General features: G+C 53.5%; 8 non-coding genes across 8 annotated transcripts; all 8 read right to left on the bottom strand.

Annotated features, from left to right (window-relative positions):
• Positions 1-14,615: 14,615 nt before the first annotated feature.
• TRNAD-GUC (transfer RNA aspartic acid (anticodon GUC)) lies at positions 14,616-14,687 on the bottom strand. The gene has a single exon. It is a non-coding gene; the product is annotated as a tRNA-Asp (tRNA).
• Positions 14,688-15,272: 585 nt separating this feature from the next.
• TRNAH-GUG (transfer RNA histidin (anticodon GUG)) lies at positions 15,273-15,344 on the bottom strand. The gene has a single exon. It is a non-coding gene; the product is annotated as a tRNA-His (tRNA).
• Positions 15,345-15,768: 424 nt separating this feature from the next.
• TRNAD-GUC (transfer RNA aspartic acid (anticodon GUC)) lies at positions 15,769-15,840 on the bottom strand. The gene has a single exon. It is a non-coding gene; the product is annotated as a tRNA-Asp (tRNA).
• Positions 15,841-16,419: 579 nt separating this feature from the next.
• On the bottom strand, positions 16,420-16,491 carry TRNAH-GUG (transfer RNA histidin (anticodon GUG)). Its single transcript has one exon. It is a non-coding gene; the product is annotated as a tRNA-His (tRNA).
• A 424-nt stretch (positions 16,492-16,915) lies between these two features.
• On the bottom strand, positions 16,916-16,987 carry TRNAD-GUC (transfer RNA aspartic acid (anticodon GUC)). Its single transcript has one exon. It is a non-coding gene; the product is annotated as a tRNA-Asp (tRNA).
• A 1,093-nt stretch (positions 16,988-18,080) lies between these two features.
• Positions 18,081-18,152, bottom strand: TRNAD-GUC (transfer RNA aspartic acid (anticodon GUC)). The gene has a single exon. It is a non-coding gene; the product is annotated as a tRNA-Asp (tRNA).
• Positions 18,153-18,749: 597 nt separating this feature from the next.
• On the bottom strand, positions 18,750-18,821 carry TRNAH-GUG (transfer RNA histidin (anticodon GUG)). The gene has a single exon. It is a non-coding gene; the product is annotated as a tRNA-His (tRNA).
• Positions 18,822-19,245: 424 nt separating this feature from the next.
• Positions 19,246-19,317, bottom strand: TRNAD-GUC (transfer RNA aspartic acid (anticodon GUC)). The gene has a single exon. It is a non-coding gene; the product is annotated as a tRNA-Asp (tRNA).
• Positions 19,318-19,481: the final 164 nt, after the last annotated feature.

Below are 19,481 nucleotides of genomic sequence, written 5' to 3'. Positions count from 1 at the left end.
AGACTCCTGTAGACACACCACATCTATACTGTGCTATATCCAGGAGGAACAATAAACCCTCTGGCTACGTCTAGACTGGCATGATTTTCCGAAAATGCTTTTAACGGAAAAGTTTTCCATTAAAAGCATTTTCGAAAAAGCACGTCTGGATTGGCAGGATGCTTTTCCGCAAAAGCACTTTTTGCAGAAAAGCATCCATGCCAATCTAGATGCGCTTTTCCGCAAAAAAGCCCCGATCGCCATTTTTGCGATCGGGGCTTTTTTGCAGAAAACAGTACTGTGCTGTCTACACTGGCCCTTTTGTGCAAAAAGTCTTTTGGAAAAAGACTTTTGCCCGAACGGGAGCAGCATAGTATTTCTGCAAAAGCACTGACTATCTTACATGAGAACGTCAGTGCTTTTCCGGAAATTCAAGCAGCCAGTGTAGACAGCTGGCAAGTTTTTCCGCAAAAGCAGATGATTTTCTGAAAAAACTTGCCAGTCTAGACACAGCCTCTGTTCTACTGGCTGGTGGAGTTTGTTCTTGCTGCTACAGGGCTGCAGGATCAGAGGAACCCCGACTGCACCATCACACCCCCTCCCTAGGGAAACCATCCCAGTGCTTCCCCACCCTTCTAGGGAAATAATTTTTCCTAATATCCAACCTAGACCTCCACTTGAAACCAACCACCATTCATACATCAAGCTACTGAGCCCAACAATCTAGCAAGCTTTCCAACCACCTTACAGGCCTCTTATCCAACCCATACTTCCTTAACTGGCTAGAGGAGACACTCAGGGGTCCATGACAGGGGTGTGCAGAGAAGAACTTGGAGCTTTCTGCATTAACGGGGAGCTTTGTAGCTCTAGGACAAAGCAGGATGTGCCTAATCCCCTCCTGCGATTCCTTAGCACCTATATCTCCAAGCACCACACTCTGAGTCCCAGGGCTCACTGCACCCACTGCTGGTAGGCAGCCCCTCCAGGGTGGAGGGCAGCAGCGATTTAACACTGCACTACAGCTTAGGCTAGGACATGAAGATTCCCTCCGCTCTTCAGGGCAGGAGTGGTTGATGGTTTTGCTTGCCAAACACAAGGGGTCCTGGTCTGCGGTATTCTAATACAGATTAAAAATCACTGAACTCCTACAAAGTCAGGGTTGGAAGAGACTGGGAGAGATCAAATCATTAGCAATAATTCCTGCTCCAGCCTGAACTGCCACTAGAAATGGAGCGAGGCAAATGACAAGGTTACCAAGTTTGGGACGTCTCAGAGGGGTAGTAGCCGGGTTAGTCTGTGGCTATGTCTAGACTGCATCCCTTTGTCGACAGAGGGATGTAGATTAGGCACATTGAAATTGCTAGTGAAGCGGGGATTTAAATATCCCACACTCCATTAGCATAAACATGGCCTCTGCTTTTTTTCAAAACTGAGCTCGTTCGGAAAAAACCGGCAGTCTAGATGCAGATCTGTGGAAGAATAAACCCTGTATTCCTGAAAAAGTGAGCCACGGAACGGAGTGGGAAGCTGCACAGGACTGTCCTGTGACTCCAGTCCAGTGAGAAGCACTTTGATAGCACCCATCCAGTGCTCCAGAGGCTGGAGAGAGGCTGTTCTCAGTAGTGACAGATGGCAGAACAAGAAGCAATGGTCTCAAGTTGTGGTGGGAGAGGTCCAGTTTGATATTAGGAAAAACTATTTCACTAGGAGGGTGGTGAAGCACTGGGATGGGTGACCTAGGGAAGTAGTGGAGTCTCCATCCCTAGAGGTGTTTAAGTCTCGGCTTGACAAAGCCTTGGCTGGGTTGATTTAGTTGGGCTTGGTCCTGCCTAGAGCAGGGGGCTGGACCTGGTGGCCTTCTGAGGTCTCTTCCAGTTCTATGAACCCGACAGCCTGGCCACACCCGGGGTATGTCTAGACTACATGCCTCTGCTACTGACATAGTCAATGAAGCGGGAATTTCATTAAAATAAACATGGCCACGGCACTGTGCCGCCGATCAGCTGATCTGGCACAGCGTGGCAGTCTAGATGCAGATCTGTCGGCTGGGGAAGCCTTTGCCGACTGATCCCTTATGCCTAGTGAAAAGAGGTTTACAGGATTTTAATGAAGTGGGGATTATTTAAATCCCCGCTTCATTGACTATGTCGGGTAGCCTAATCTACATGTCTCTGTCAGCAGAGGCATGTAGTCTAGACATACCCCCAGGGTCCAGAGTCAGACAGGATGTGGCAAAGAGCTGCCAAGCCTGGATGGACAGACTCAGGCTCACACAACAGGGCTTCAGGTAGCTGTGTTGATAGCACTTTGGTTGGGACGGGCTCTGAAGCCCAGGTCCAGAGGCAGCCAAGTTCAATCCCAAGCCACCATAACCAGCACTAGGCATAAGCACACTAAGCAATTGAAAGTGGGGGGAGCAATGCCCAAATATTCCTGCTTAGAGACCCCGGCTGAGTTCCAGCACTGATCTACACAGGCATCATTAGTGCTGGAGCATGAGCCCAAATCTGCAAAGCCAGGCTGCATGGACACATGCAGGAATCACTAACTGGAGAGAACGGGGGCGGAGGGTAGCTCACAGCAAGTGGGGAACAGCCTAGGGAGCTCATGTCCATCCCCTGCCCTAGCTGCTCTCCGCCAGACTTCCTGACCTCAGCGCTAGCGCTAAACCCCCACATTTAAAAAGAAACAAGCCAGAAGGGAACACTGGTCTCATCCGGGAACACCCTGTGATGTCATGGGGGGGCTGTCTGCTCTGTAACCCAGGGTTCCCCTATGCTGTGATGGGTGATTCCCACTGACTCCCCCAGACACCTAGTCCCAGCCTGAGCCGATAACGAGGCTCTTCCCAGGGGGAGCGACAAAGGAAGGGAGGCGGAGACGGCCACCTGGCTGGGGGGCAGGGCCCGGGAGCTGGGCTGTTTTTGGCTGGGAAAACATGGAGAGGAGACTAAGCTGAGTGCTGGGGGTTAAGGGGCTGGGGGAGGCTGCCTGGCCCGGACGCCTGTAACCACATCACGTCTGTGCTGTGCTGTATCCAGGAGAAGCAATAAACCTCCTGTTCTACCGGCTGGCGGAGTTTCATCTCCCCGTGGCCAGGGGTGCAGGATCGGGGGTACCCGCCGCACACCCTGAGTCGGAGCCAGGCGGGGATTGTACAGGCCCACGCTAGTGTGACCTCACGGCTGCGAGGGGATCCGCTGCTCTCCGCAGTTCTCGGCATCAATGTCTGCGAGGAGGCGAGAGAAAACCCGCCTGTTGAGAAGCAGCCGGGGACTGGATTCTATAGTTCTGCTCACAGACGTGTCAGAGGGGTTTCAAAAAGAGGCTGGGCAGCCATTTTGTTCGGATGGCTTAGACCAGGAGTGGGGAACCTAAGGCCCGGGGGCTGGATGCAGCCTGGATCCAGCTTCTGAGGCATGGGGCTCTCCCCAGCATTGGGGCGCCCACGCTGGGGAGGGGTGGGGTTTGGTTTGGTTTCTCACTTTTGTGCAGCCCCCGATTCTTTGGAGGGTCAACAGCCCCCAACCCAAAAAAAGGTTCCCTGCCCCGGCTGAGACACAGCAAATCCTGCATCTCAGAGGGCTAGATTGTCTATAGTAGGGGAGGGCCAGATCCCGCCTGTCAAGCCTTTGAATCCAGCCCACCCTGCTGTGCCCCTCAGGCAGGCTCCCTGCCTGCTGCAGCCCCAGGCTACTCAGAGCAGCTGGCTGCATCTTGTGCCTCTCTGCGCTGCATACCAGGGCGGGGGAGACATTTTCCCCACTGCCCCCACCCCCAGAACAATCCTCAATAGTTATCAATGCTTGTGGCTTGATCCACCCTTGGAGTTTCACTGGTCTGCGCCTGCCAGGGGTCTGATACTACCAGGAGTCTGACATTAGAACTGCAAGTAAATGAGCTGGGCAAATCCAGTTTTGGTGAGATGCATCTGATTGTCTGCAAGGCGGCGTCTATAGTGCAGAGCTTTTGCGCAAAAACTCGGAGCGTCCACACAAGTGCGTTTTTGTGCAAAAAAAGTATAGGAGATCGTCAGAAGACAGGGCTTTTTGTACAAGAGTTATTCCTCTTTGCACAGGGGGCCAGAGGCTACGTCCACACTGCAGGTTTCTTGCGCAAGAAGTTCTTGCAGAAGAGATCTTCCACAAAAAGTTCTTGCACAAGAGCGCATCCACACTGCCTTGTGCTTTTGCACAAGAGAGTGTCCACACTGCCATGGACGCTCTTGCACAAGAAAGCTCTGATGGCCATTCACAGAATGGCTTTTTCCAATAGGGGTTTCTTGCGCAAGAAACCCCTGGTGTCCGTCCACACATGCCTTTTTACACAAGAGCTCTTGTGCAAAAAGGCTTATTCCTCGTGGAAAGAGGAATAACTCTTGTGCAAAAAGCCTTGTCTGCTGATGATCTACTGTACTTTTTCTTGCGCAAAAACGTGCTTGTAACGTGGATGCGCCACAAGTTTTTGCACTAAAGCTCAGCAGTGTAGACGTAGCCTGAGTGTCCTCGTTAGTTCCAAAAGACAGAACCTCTGGAGGGAAGACCTCAAGCAGAATAGCTGATCTAGGGTGAAGCTGGGGGAGAGGAACAGGTGCCTGGGATGCCCTTCTCGTATTGGTAAATTGGTGGTGGGGATCCCCACTAGATGTTCTGGACAGGGGTCCCAGGAGGGTAGAAAACCACTGTCCTGTAGCTAGGAAACCAGCATGGTTGCTGAAGGGTATGCATGGAGAGGCATACTGTGGCTCACCACCCTAGCAACAGCCTGGAGGAGGCCAAGGGGAGGGGGGTGAGCTCGGCATGTGGAGTGGAGAGGTGCATGCATGTGACAAACAAAGCCATATATGGAAAGGTTGAATATGATTGGTTTAGAAGTTTGTGTTATGTAACCTGTAACCATGTGCTATAAAACAGCAAGGGGAGGGGCTCCTTGCTCGAGGGGCTCTGGCTGATTTTAGTACCAGGGGCTCTCCCTTTGTGCACATTGAATAAAGTATTGAATTGAATTGAATTGAATCGAATTGAATTGAAGACCCTTGATTCTGCCCAGCACCTGAGTCTCTGGGAACCACAAAATCCCAACAGTTTCTTGGCGCAGCGAGCAGGGTGAGAAATATCCTTCAGGATCAAGATCTACAATCAAGTTAGAGGGTGATTTTGTTCATTTTTCATTTGGTTGTGTGTCCCTGACCTGACTGGTGACTCTCACACCTTTTGTAGTAAGTGAAACTGGGTGTTGGAGAATTTAAGGGGTTTGTTGCAGTTTTGTAACATTTTGGTTGCAGTCTTAAGACACTGTACTTAGTGTGGGGGCGGGTTAAGCTGTAAGTTCCTCTGACTAAGTGTTGTTGAAGTGGGAAATCAAAGAGGCCATAAGGACCAACAGTTAATGTAGGGGCAGGTATAGCCATAAGTACCTCTAGTTAATGTGTTGGCTGGCCCAGATCTCCTAATTGGAAATTGTTATTAGTTTGTAAACAGTATTGTATTTAAAGATTTTGAGATTGGAGGCTATTTAGGTTTAAAAAAAAGGGAAAGATGAAGGGATTTAGTGATCCACAATATGAAGAGTGTTTAATTAGTGCTTTTATCACTATTGTAGCAGTAAGTTTATTAGTTTTCTTGTTGAGATATCTTGGCTGTGTGACTGAAAGAAAGAAGGATGACCAACCCCCATTACAAGTGGGCAATACTGATTTTGTGCATAAACCACAATATTTATCAAAGGACAAATTGGCTGGCATGTGTTTAATTGTTGATTATGAACAGCTGGTTAGAAAGTGCAATATGCTAAAAGGAAGGATAGGAGAGTTAGAAGCAGAGGTAGAAAAACTGCAAACAGAAGCAAAAAACTATAAAGAAACAGCCTTGCAGGAGAGATCTTGTCCCTCAGCACCTTTGGACCCTACATGTGGAATGTGGGGATATCAGTCTGGTTTTATGGCTCCAGTGAGAGTGCACACTGTCCCTAATCCTAATCAAGGGGAAGGGGACCCTGCTACTGTGAGTCGCCTAGAGCACACTCCTATGAGTCCATCTGACTTGCGGAGCATGTTAAAAGAATTGCCATCTTTGCAGCTTAATAACCCAAACCTACCCTTCTGGGAAAAGGTGCAGGAGTGGATGGTCGTGGGAGGCCTGCATGCTTTTGATGTTTTCACCATGGTAAAAGCAAAATGTCCTGTGCACCCTGACAGTCAATTTTGGTTTGCATTTACTGTTAAAGGGAAGCAATATACTTTTACTTGCCTAAGCCAGGGTTTTCATAACTCACCTACTTTGTTTCATAGAGCATTAGCTGATGTGCTGGCAAAGCTGCCAGACATGGCTTCTTGTGTTGTACAGTATGTTGATGATCTTCTTATCTCCTCACCAGATCGCCAAACGCACATGAAAGACTTAGAAGTGATCCTGCAGCACTTGGCAGACAGTGGGGTAAAATGTAATGCTAGAAAGGCTCAGATTGCAAAGGAGCAAGTATCATATCTGGGGTACCTAATATCCAAAGGGTACAAGCGTTTAACTGTTGACCGCACTGAGGCTATTAATGCATGCCCACGACCAACTACGGTCAGGGAAGTTAGGAAAGTGTTGGGGCTATTCAATTTCTGCCGAACTCAAATCCCCAATTATTCAAGGATTGTCCAGCCTCTTAATAATCTCCTGAAGGGTGCTGGTGGACCACATGAGGCAATTGAATGGACACTTGACTGTGAACAGGCATTTACCACATTGAAACAAATGCTAAGTACTGCCCCAGGGTTGGGACTTCCTAATCCATTAATGCCTTTTACATTGTACACGCATGTCAGTGAGGGACATATGGCAGCAGTATTAAGGCAAAAACATGGGGATAAACAGCGCCCAGTAGCATACTACTATTCTAAACTAGATGCTGTCACTCAAGCAATGCCACCATGCCTTCAGGCAGTGGAAGGAGCTTCTATGGCCCTAAATCAGGCCACACCACTTATTGGTTCACAGGATGTAAATATTGTTGTACCTCACGCTGTCCTTGCTATTTTATCAGGGAAGAAATCTTCAGCAGTCCATATGGCAAGATGGACTCGATGGGAAACGAGCTTGCTAATGCCTTCGGTACATCTGCAAAGAGCATCATCGTTAAACCCTGCTACCCTCATGCCTACCCCAGATGAGGGACACCCACATCATTGTTGCCTTGAGGAAGAGCCCATGGACGTTCCATTGGTAAAAGAAACTGAAATACCTGGTGCCCCTTGCCTATATGTGGATGGTTCTTCCTTCTGTGTGGATGGCAAGCGACACACAGGATGGGCCGTTTGTACTCAAGATGGACAGCTGGTGGCACACGGCAGTTTGCCTGGGGCATCTGCACAAGTAGCAGAACTGCAGGCATTAGTTGCAGCATGTGAAGCTGCGAAAGGTCATGCTGTAAACATATATACTGATTCTAGATATGCGTTTGGGGTTGTACATGATTATGTTAACTTGTGGGTAAATCGGGGATTCCTGACGAGTACAGGATCCCCAATACAAAATGGGGGAATAGTGGAGAAACTTCATGAAGCCATGCAGAAACCTACTGAATTAGCAGTGATAAAAGTGAGGGCCCACACAAAAGGGACAGACCCTCATAGTAAGGGGAACCGAAGGGCAGACGAACTAGCTAAACGAGCAGCAGTGGAAGGTAAAGAGATGCAATTGATTGCTGCAACACAGCCTCTCATAAAAACCCCAAACTTTTTTGAATTACAGGACATCCAACACTCTGCACCAAGGGCAGAAAAGTGGTTATGGATGGATAATGGGGGAAAACTGTGTGATGATAACACTTGGAGAGGCCCAGGAAACACATTAGTGTTACCAAATGTGCTGATGGGAACTATGATACAAATATATCACATGTTGGGACATGATGGAGCACGGAGGGTGATCCACCGGATGTCGGACACCTGGTGGCATCCTCAGCTTAATGCAAATGTGCATGATTATGTGAGGAGGTGTATAACATGTGCTCAATGTAATTCTGCTCCCACAGTGAAAATGAAAATGCAACATCAGCCAAGACCAACACAGCCCTTCACACAGTTACAAATAGATTTCATTGGACCCCTGCCAAGGTGCAGAGGGAAAGAATATGTTCTCGTGATCGTGGATCACTTTACTAAGTGGGTAGAAGCTTTCCCAGTGGCCAAGGCCACTGCATCTGATGGAGCTAAAATATTGATGACCGAAATAACTCCACGATGGGGATTTCCATGCTTCATTGATAGCGACCAAGGTATCCACTTTACAGGGAAGGTGATGAAAACAGTATGCATGTCACTGGGGATCAAACAGAAATTCCACTGTCCCTACCATCCCCAGAGTTCGGGATTAGTAGAAAGAGCTAACCGAACCATTAAAAACAAACTAACCAAACAGATGTTTTCTGCTACAGGGAAAGACTGGGTCACCAATTTACCAGTGGTTCTCATGTCTATGAGATCCAGTCCTACTAATCCACATTCCTTATCTCCTTTTGAAATGCTGACAGGGCGGGCGATGAGGATGCCAGGAAATCTGTGCATTGGAGCGGGGGAATTGTATGTCATGGGTGACCAGCTTGCTGAATATTGCAAATTGTTATCTCAGTGTGTCTCAAAGGACCCCCAAACTGAACCAGACCCAAAGGCTAGCGAAGAAGACACATGTGAGGTGCAGCCCGGTGATCAGGTACTGGTGAAAGCCTATAGAAAACAAACCTTTGAACCAGCCTGGACTGGACCTCACATGGTTTTCCTGGTAACTCCTTCAGCAGCCCGGGTCACTGGAATTCCAGTTTGGGTGCACCTGTCACGAGTAAAAGTATACAAGGGTGACACTCAACATAGGGCACAATAATCTCTGTTTACCCTATGGACTCCTTGAGGGCCATTCTCAGTATTGTTAAGTGTTTTATTGATGTAGTCACCTGGGGAGGAGCCACTGGATCAGTTGTAAATGCCATTACTCAAGCTATCAAATCTCATAATAGGGACTGGGTTGAAAACTTGTTAGTAGCAGGGATGACAGTTTATTGTGGTGAGAATAGGGCTCATGTCTAATTAATTAGATATCATCTTAACTCAGCAACATAGTTGGTTAGTTCCTCACTGTTGTACTCAGCCATCTATTAAAAACTACTAAAATGTCTGAGCAAGCATTGGTCTGGAATGGTGTTATCATACTGGCATGGTGTTAACATGAAAGTTGTAGCCCTGATAGGAGACTTGCTCATGTCACAGGTGCCCTGTTGAGTGAGAGCCGCAGTTCTCAAAGACTGAATGTCTTCACCTTGCATGATGGCAGAGGAGTGGTCTCTATTGATAATGGGCATTTTGGAATGATTATTCCATCTTTGGAGAGGTGTTAATTCCTGTGGGTTGGTCTCCTGGATTGGAGGCTCAGCCCTTCCACCCACTCCCATTCTCATGTCATAGACACCTGTGTAGCTGAGTGTGTAATAATGGCTGGAGATAACTATATAGCTTTCCCACGGGACCAATGTTCCATCCTGGGAGGATGGGTTTTGCATATAAGAAACATGGAGTCAGGACAAGCCCTATCTCAAATGTTGGGACCTGACTTAATGGTGCATGTAATGTTTAATTTAATGGATGATATAACAGTGAAGAAAGACTCCACTACCTGGTGTGGATTTGGGTATTTAGCTTTGGAAAGTAAGCCTGGCTTGAACATCTCGTACTTCCTATTGTGGAAGATATTATGAAAGAAGTGGTAAGGCAATTACAGTGATTCAGTGGATAGAAGAGTTTGCAATTGTGGGAACAGAGATTCCCTGGGGATGGATTTCAGTTGTGTTTTCGCAATGGATATGGGGACTTACTTTTAGTGTAGATACCATTATGTATTAAAGGTTGAATGTATTGTTTAATTCTGTTACCAAAACTGCAGTTAATTAAGTGTTGATAAGGTCAATTATAGCTCCTAATAAATACAAGGAAGTGGTGTTAGTGGGGTCTAAGAATTGTTCTTAGCCCCAAAACCAAATGGGGGAGCTGAAGGGTATGCATGGAGAGGCATACTGTGGCTCACCACCCTAGCAACAGCCTGGAGGAGGCCAAGGGGAGGGGGGTGAGCTCGGCATGTGGAGTGGAGAGGTGCATGCATGTGACAAACAAAGCCATATATGGAAAGGTTGAATATGATTGGTTTAGAAGTTTGTGTTATGTAACCTGTAACCATGTGCTATAAAACAGCAAGGGGAGGGGCTCCTTGCTCGAGGGGCTCTGGCTGATTTTAGTACCAGGGGCTCTCCCTTTGTGCACATTGAATAAAGTATTGAATTGAATTGAATTGAATCGAATTGAATTGAAGACCCTTGATTCTGCCCAGCACCTGAGTCTCTGGGAACCACAAAATCCCAACATTGCCCAAAGAACATCAGCTCTCCATATGGACACGGGCAAGGATCTCACCACCACCACAGAATGAGAGCTCATTGGCTGGCCACCGGGTGTGGAGGATGGATTTGTTTGCAGCAGAAAATGGAGATGATGCTAAATCAGCTACGGGAGTTGGGCTGGTGCAGAGGAACACATAAAAGAAAGATACAAAGAGTATAGCCATGGGAACAGGATACAAAAGTGTCCCATGGTGCCCATGTACACCTATCATCATCTAATAAACCATCTTGTTAGTCTTTAAAGTGCTACATTGTCCTGCATTTTGCTTCAACTACCCCAGACTAACACGGCTACATTTCTATCACATGTACACCTACACACTACAACCTGGAAAAGGCAAACAAGAAAAGGGTGAAATCCACAGTGGCAGAGAGAGGCTTAATTCCCACAGACCATTTTACAGGAAGGGAAACTGAGGCACGGAGCAGTGCCGCGATGTGCCCAGGTCATTGAGGCTATGGCAGAGCTAGGAATGGAACCCACAGCGCCAGAACGTGTGTGCACACACCAGAGCGGTGTATGGGGGGGAGGGGGGAGACAAAAGCAGAGAAGAAAGTAAAATCTAAGTTGTACCAAATCACCAGTGTGATGCGAAAGGGGAAGCCCGAGGCAGGACAGCCGGGCTGGTCAGGTGTCATTTTGGGGGCAGCCTTCAGGCCATATGGAAGAGACGGAAAGGGGAGGCAAGAGTTTGGGATGCTACTGCAGGAGATGGGGGGGGGGGGGGGGTGTTTTGATTCCAGCACATCTGTTCCCAACCAAACCCAGACAGCTCAGAGACGCTCACAGGAAGGATCAATAACTGCGAGACAGTCAATGGTTTTGAAACTCAAAAGGAGTTTGGCTGGAGGTCAGGTCGATTCTTGTTTAACCCATGCTGGGTCCAAGATGGGCCCACGCACTCCCCCGCTGAGGACAGAGCCGCACTTCACAGGCCCACTTTTCCCACCCCGGGCCGGGCGCCTGCACCTTCAGCACTGATTCCTGGGAGCATGATTCACAGCCGGTCAAGGGAGACACACACAGTCACCGGGAGATTTACAACGGACTGTCCCTGAAAGCTGTTGGGAAGGGAAGGGAAGGACCCCTCCCCCCGCACACACTTTGCAAAAATGAACATGAAACCACAAGCCCCCTGTCGGGGGGCTCCCCCCTTGTTTGGGGTTACTGCCCTCATCTGGGGCATGGTCCAGCCCACTTGGGCTTAGCCCCAAAGTATGTTGCCCCTTTAACAGGGGAAATACAGCCTCCTGGCCTAGTCCCAAAGTACAATGCCCCTTTAGTAGGGGAAATACAGCCTCCTGGCCTAGTCCCAAAGTACAATGCCCCTTTAGTAGGGGAAATACAGCCTCCTGGCCTAGTCCCGAAGTACAATGCCCCTTTAGTAGGGGAAATACGGCCTCCTGGCCTAGTCCCGAAGTACGCCTGCTCTGCAGCCTAGTCCTCTGGCCGAGTTCCCCACTCACCAGGGTTCAGGGCAGGCGGGGTAGGGGGGCCCAGGCCCTCCCTCTCCACCAGGCCCCAACCCAAGGCCCTATGAGCAGCAGGTGGCTCTCACCACGGGCTCGGCAGGGGTTCCTCCCCACAATGCACCGAGCCCTCAGGGTTTTTTTCAGCTCCCTGCCCTGGGTCACTTCCTACCCCCTTCCCCCGGCCCATCACAGTCCCACCTGTTGGCCTTGGCCAGGTGGCTGTTGCGGCACTTCCCCAGTCAGCATCGGGGTTCGCAGTGTCCGGTCCGGTGCCTGGGGCGTCAGCTCCTTCATTGGGGGCGAGCCCAGCTGGAGCCTGGCCACAGCGCATTCAGCCATCCTGTCAACTCCCTCTCCAGCAGTTGGGCACTAGCTCCAGGCCAGCAGCCTTTTATACCTCTGCTCCCCTTGGAGCATGCCCAGCAGTGCTGCCTGGGCGGGGCCGTCTCCGCCCCCAGCACCAGGTGGCCTCTCCGGACTTGAGTGCGGGGCGGGGCCGGGCCGCCCTGCCACACCCCCTTATCTGTTGCCTGTTAACTGGCTCTTGGGTGCGCTAAACATACCAAGCCTCAGAGGCTCTGACGAGAGAAATCAAGTAAAAAATCCCTCTCTGGCCATGCAGGAGCAGGCGTGTGATGTAGTGGGGGGGCTGTCTGCTCTGTAACCCAGGGTCCCCCTGCACTGTGATGGGTGATTCCCACGGACTCACCCACATGTGGATTGGCCCAGACACCTAGGACCAGCCTGGGCAGTTAGCAAAGCTCTTCCCAGGGGGAAGAGACAAAGGGAGGGAGGCAGAGACGAACACCAGGTGTCAGGGGAAGGGGCAGTTGCTGGCTGGAAAACATGAAAGGAACAACCTAAGGTGAGGGGGGGGAGTGGGGAAATGGACCCCTAACCTCAGGGATCTGAGGCATCCTGGCCTTGACTCCTGTAACTACATCACATCTGTGCTGTGCAATAAACCCTCTCTATTCTACTGACTGGAGGAGACTGTTCTTGCTGCTACGGGGATGCAGGACCAGGGGAACCCCGACTGCACCGTCACAGCCTGGAAATCTGACTTCCAATCCCTGGGGAAGTAGAGAGATTGTAGTTTCAGGGTCCCCGCTCCCTATATCACAGGAGAAGTGTCTGGGGGTGACAGTGGCTGAATAGGGCGGAAGGTGAGAGCTAACACGCAAGCTTCAGTTGCTCTGCTTCACTTTCTGTGAGAGATGGGCATTAAACAGCTGCTGCCTTCCATCCCAGAAGTGGCTCTGCCTCACAGGAACAGGCCCCAAAGTGTCCCATGGTGCCCATGTACACCTATACAAATGCAATCTGAAAAAGGGTGGAATCTACAAAGGCAGAGCGAGACTTAATTTCAACAGATCATTTTACAGATTGGGAAACTGAGGCACAGAGCAATGATATGATGTGCCCAGGTCAACGAGGCTCTGACAGAGCCGGGAATGGAATCCACACCGCCAGAATCCCCAGCCAGTTACTTACCCCCATGCCAACCCTTTCTCCCGCATGCTAGGGCCATATGGTTGAGGAGGGAAAGGCTAGTTATCTTGAACTTGGCATCAGATACATTTTGGGAAAGTGACCAAAACTGGAGAAGGCCCAAGGAAGGCAGTGTTTTAGCATTGCAAAAATCTCAGCTGGGTTCCTTCTGCCAAGCCAAAACTCACAGTCAGTCCAAATCCCCATACTAGTTCCGGGCTACTCAACTTTGGAAGCCCCAGGGGCCACAATGATACAGCACATGCCAAGGACGGCAACTTAAGTGTGGTTGCATATGCATGCAAATATATATGCAAATATATTGTAGAAACCATTTCATATTTAGTTAGAAGCCATCTTGTATAACAGAAACCATTTCAGCTTTTCTCTTTGGCACATAGACCAGAGTGAACTTTCTGTCACCCCGTGAGAAGAGGCCTACAGGATGGGCTATTGGAATGTGTTAATTGGGCTGGTTGGGAGAGGAGATGTACTCCCTCCTACCTGTCTGCCATCTTGCTGATAAGGCTTTGTTTTTCCAAGTTTAATTGTGGATTTCTGTAATTGGATGCCCTGACTGTCAGACTGTTTGGCTAGGGTATAAAGATACTAGGATTTATTATATTAGCCAGCTTTACTGGGCCCGTCTCTGCTGGGACCACATTTGGCTCACTTGGCTTTCCTGATAAATAAAGCTGTCTGTTTAGCCACGTAAACGACGCAGCGTGGCTCTGATCGCGGGGAGGCATTACCGCTGGAGGCCACAGGCTGCACCAGCATATCAGCATAGCAACGTGGAGGGCAGGTAGCCTGAGAAGTGCGGCAGGGTATGCTGGGAGAGGGATGTGGAAAAGAGACCTTACCCTGCGAGGCCGCAAGCCCTGGGTAAATTCAGACCGCATAGTGGGCCACATGAGAACGGGGCGCGGACCGCATAACACCAACGGGCCACGTATTCAGAAACACCATATTATATGATCAGGGCCCTCCGCTTTTCTCTCTCCGTCGCCACCCTCATGCTCCTCGTGCCCTCGGCCACAGTCTGCCCCTTTGTCGCTCTGCAGCGTGCGCTCCACGGGCGTGTCTTGCCCTCAGGCTACGGCAAGGGCAAGCCGGAGCCGGTGGCTTTGCAGGCTCCTTGTCTCTCTGCGGGTAAGAATCACCCTGCCGGGGCGGGAGTGCTGCTTGCCGTGCGGGGCAGGCGGCATCTCTCTGCCTCCGGGCAAAAAGGGGAGGGTGGCGCTCTCCCCGTCGGGGAATCGAACCCCGGTCTCCCGCGTGACAGGCGGGGATACTCACCACTATACTAACGAGGAAAGGAGCAGGACCTCTTGCGCCAGCCTGCTCTGCCGCACTACCTATGGCCTCTGCACCCCACAGCCGCCCCGAGCAACAGCCCCGCTTCCGCTTCCTCACTTGGCCTTCCAACACCCCTGGGCTGCACGCGCCCACAGCCCTCTCCTACTTCTACCACCCTTGCTCTGACCACGAGGCCTTGGGGGCGCTACTCACCTCCTCTCCCACCTCCCCTCTTCCCACACTTGCCCTCCTCACCACCTTCTCCCTCCTCTCACAACCCTTCCTTCCTGCCCTCCCCTTTCCTCACATGCCACGCCCTCAGCCACGGCAGCCCTTGGCCTTCCAAGCGCTTCAGCTTCTCAGGCCCGCACAGCCTTCCTTTCCTTTCCGCGCCCGCTGCACCCACCTTCCAAGCACAGCGCTTTCCAGGAGGGAAGGAGCTGCTCATGGACTCTGGCACCCAGGAAGGAAGGAAGGAAGGAGTCCCCCTGCTCGCCTTGCCACCCGTCCGCTCCACTCCCAAGCCAGGGACAGCTGCTGGCCCTCTGTGCACTCGGGCGCAAGCAGGCTGCCGCTCTGAAGATCCCTCACTAAAAAAGCCATGCCGTGACTCGGATTCGAACCGAGGTTGCTGCGGCCACAGCACAGAGTACTAACCACTATACGACCACGGCCGGGACGCAAGCTCAGCCGCACCTGAGCCGTGAAGGCTCAGCTCTGCGCTCGCACAAAGGCCGCCTCCCTCACCTAGGCCGGGGGATACTTCTCAAGTCTCCCTGGGACTCTCACACTCCACACCATTCCCAAAGGAGAAGAAGACCGGAGACCGGCCTGCTGCCGCTCCGCTTTTCTCTCTCCGTCGCCACCCTCATGCTCCTCGTGCCCTCGGCCACAGTCTGCCCCTTTGTCGCTCTGCAGCGTGCGCTCCACGGGCGTGTCTTGCCCTCAGGCTACGGCAAGGGCAAGCCGGAGCCGGTGGCTTTGCAGGCTCCTTGTCTCTCTGCGGGTAAGAATCACCCTGCCGGGGCGGGAGTGCTGCTTGCCGTGCGGGGCAGGCGGCATCTCTCTGCCTCCGGGCAAAAAGGGGAGGGTGGCGCTCTCCCCGTCGGGGAATCGAACCCCGGTCTCCCGCGTGACAGGCGGGGATACTCACCACTATACTAACGAGGAAAGGAGCAGGGCCTCTTGCGCCAGCCTGCTCTGCCGCACTACCTATGGCCTCTGCACCCCACAGCCGCCCCGAGCAACAGCCCCGCTTCCGCTTCCTCACTTGGCCTTCCAACACCCCTGGGCTGCACGCGCCCACAGCCCTCTCCTACTTCTACCACCCTTGCTCTGACCACGAGGCCTTGGGGGCGCTACTCACCTCCCCTCTTCCCACACTTGCCCTCCTCACCACCTTCTCCCTCCTCTCACAACCCTTCCTTCCTGCCCTCCCCTTTCCTCACATGCCACGCCCTCAGCCACGGCAGCCCTTGGCCTTCCAAGCGCTTCAGCTTCTCAGGCCCGCACAGCCTTCCTTTCCTTTCCGCGCCCGCTGCACCCACCTTCCAAGCACAGCGCTTTCCAGGAGGGAAGGAGCTGCTCATGGACTCTGGCACCCAGGAAGGAAGGAAGGAAGGAGTCCCCCTGCTCGCCTTCCCACCCGTCCGCTCCACTCCCAAGCCCAAGCCAGGGACAGCTGCTGGCCCTCTGTGCACTCGGGCGCAAGCAGGCTGCCGCTCTGAAGATCCCTCACTAAAAAAGCCATGCCGTGACTCGGATTCGAACCGAGGTTGCTGCGGCCACAGCACAGAGTACTAACCACTATACGACCACGGCCGGGACGCAAGCTCAGCCGCACCTGAGCCGTGAAGGCTCAGCTCTGCGCTCGCACAAAGGCCGCCTCCCTCACCTAGGCCGGGGGATACTTCTCAAGTCTCCCTGGGACTCTCACACTCCACACCATTCCCAAAGGAGAAGAAGACCGGAGACCGGCCTGCTGCCGCTCCGCTTTTCTCTCTCCGTCGCCACCCTCATGCTCCTCGTGCCCTCGGCCACAGTCTGCCCCTTTGTCGCTCTGCAGCGTGCGCTCCACGGGCGTGTCTTGCCCTCAGGCTACGGCAAGGGCAAGCCGGAGCCGGTGGCTTTGCAGGCTCCTTGTCTCTCTGCGGGTAAGAATCACCCTGCCGGGGCGGGAGTGCTGCTTGCCGTGCGGGGCAGGCGGCATCTCTCTGCCTCCGGGCAAAAAGGGGAGGGTGGCGCTCTCCCCGTCGGGGAATCGAACCCCGGTCTCCCGCGTGACAGGCGGGGATACTCACCACTATACTAACGAGGAAAGGAGCAGGGCCTCTTGCGCCAGCCTGCTCTGCCGCACTACCTATGGCCTCTGCACCCCACAGCCGCCCCGAGCAACAGCCCCGCTTCCGCTTCCTCACTTGGCCTTCCAACACCCCTGGGCTGCACGCGCCCACAGCCCTCTCCTACTTCTACCACCCTTGCTCTGACCACGAGGCCTTGGGGGCGCTACTCACCTCCTCTCCCACCTCCCCTCTTCCCACACTTGCCCTCCTCACCACCTTCTCCCTCCTCTCACAACCCTTCCTTCCTGCCCTCCCCTTTCCTCACATGCCACGCCCTCAGCCACGGCAGCCCTTGGCCTTCCAAGCGCTTCAGCTTCTCAGGCCCGCACAGCCTTCCTTTCCTTTCCGCGCCCGCTGCACCCACCTTCCAAGCACAGCGCTTTCCAGGAGGGAAGGAGCTGCTCATGGACTCTGGCACCCAGGAAGGAAGGAAGGAAGGAGTCCCCCTGCTCGCCTTCCCACCCGTCCGCTCCACTCCCAAGCCCAAGCCCAAGCCAGGGACAGCTGCTGGCCCTCTGTGCACTCGGGCGCAAGCAGGCTGCCGCTCTGAAGATCCCTCACTAAAAAAGCCATGCCGTGACTCAGATTCGAACCGAGGTTGCTGCGGCCACAGCACAGAGTACTAACCACTATACGACCACGGCCGGGACGCAAGCTCAGCCGCACCTGAGCCGTGAAGGCTCAGCTCTGCGCTCGCACAAAGGCCGCCTCCCTCACCTAGGCCGGGGGATACTTCTCAAGTCTCCCTGGGACTCTCACACTCCACACCATTCCCAAAGGAGAAGAAGACCGGAGACCGGCCTGCTGCCGCTCCGCTTTTCTCTCTCCGTCGCCACCCTCATGCTCCTCGTGCCCTCGGCCACAGTCTGCCCCTTTGTCGCTCTGCAGCGTGCGCTCCACGGGCGTGTCTTGCCCTCAGGCTACGGCAAGGGCAAGCCGGAGCCGGTGGCTTTGCAGGCTCCTTGTCTCTCTGCGGGTAAGAATCACCCTGCCGGGGCGGGAGTGCTGCTTGCCGTGCGGGGCAGGCGGCATCTCTCTGCCTCCGGGCAAAAAGGGGAGGGTGGCGCTCTCCCCGTCGGGGAATCGAACCCCGGTCTCCCGCGTGACAGGCGGGGATACTCACCACTATACTAACGAGGAAAGGAGCAGGGCCTCTTGCTCCGGCCTGCTCTGCCGCACTACCTATGGCCTCTGCACCCCACAGCCGCCCCGAGCAACAGCCCCGCTTCCGCTTCCTCACTTGGCCTTCCAACACCCCTGGGCTGCACGCGCCCACAGCCCTCTCCTACTTCTACCACCCTTGCTCTGACCACGAGGCCTTGGGGGCGCTACTCACCTCCTCTCCCACCTCCCCTCTTCCCACACTTGCCCTCCTCACCACCTTCTCCCTCCTCTCACAACCCTTCCTTCCTGCCCTCCCCTTTCCTCACATGCCACGCCCTCAGCCACGGCAGCCCTTGGCCTTCCAAGCGCTTCAGCTTCTCAGGCCCGCACAGCCTTCCTTTCCTTTCCGCGCCCGCTGCACCCACCTTCCAAGCACAGCGCTTTCCAGGAGGGAAGGAGCTGCTCATGGACTCTGGCACCCAGGAAGGAAGGAAGGAAGGAGTCCCCCTGCTCGCCTTCCCACCCGTCCGCTCCACTCCCAAGCCCAAGCCCAAGCCAGGGACAGCTGCTGGCCCTCTGTGCACTCGGGCGCAAGCAGGCTGCCGCTCTGAAGATCCCTCACTAAAAAAGCCATGCCGTGACTCGGATTCGAACCGAGGTTGCTGCGGCCACAGCACAGAGTACTAACCACTATACGACCACGGCCGGGACGCAAGCTCAGCCGCACCTGAGCCGTGAAGGCTCAGCTCTGCGCTCGCACAAAGGCCGCCTCCCTCACCTAGGCCGGGGGATACTTCTCAAGTCTCCCTGGGACTCTCACACTCCACACCATTCCCAAAGGAGAAGAAGACCGGAGACCGGCCTGCTGCCGCTCCGCTTTTCTCTCTCCGTCGCCACCCTCATGCTCCTCGTGCCCTCGGCCACAGTCTGCCCCTTTGTCGCTCTGCAGCGTGCGCTCCACGGGCGTGTCTTGCCGTCAGGCTACGGCAAGGGCAAGCCGGAGCCGGTGGCTTTGCAGGCTCCTTGTCTCTCTGCGGGTAAGAATCACCCTGCCGGGGCGGGAGTGCTGCTTGCCGTGCGGGGCAGGCGGCATCTCTCTGCCTCCGGGCAAAAAGGGGAGGGTGGCACTCTCCCCGTCGGGGAATCGAACCCCGGTCTCCCGCGTGACAGGCGGGGATACTCACCACTATACTAACGAGGAAAGGAGCAGGGCCTCTTGCTCCAGCCTGCTCTGCCGCACTACCTATGGCCTCTGCACCCCACAGCCGCCCCGAGCAACAGCCCCGCTTCCGCTTCCTCACTTGGCCTTCCAACACCCCTGGGCTGCACGCGCCCACAGCCCTCTCCTACTTCTACCACCCTTGC

Source organism: Pelodiscus sinensis, chromosome 26 (genome assembly GCF_052426305.1).
Source record: "Pelodiscus sinensis isolate ZL-2025 chromosome 26, ASM5242630v1, whole genome shotgun sequence".
In the NCBI taxonomy this organism is placed as follows: domain Eukaryota; kingdom Metazoa; phylum Chordata; order Testudines; family Trionychidae; genus Pelodiscus; species Pelodiscus sinensis.
Note: the sequence above shows the minus strand (reverse complement) of the source record. Positions and strands in the feature narration are given on the sequence as shown.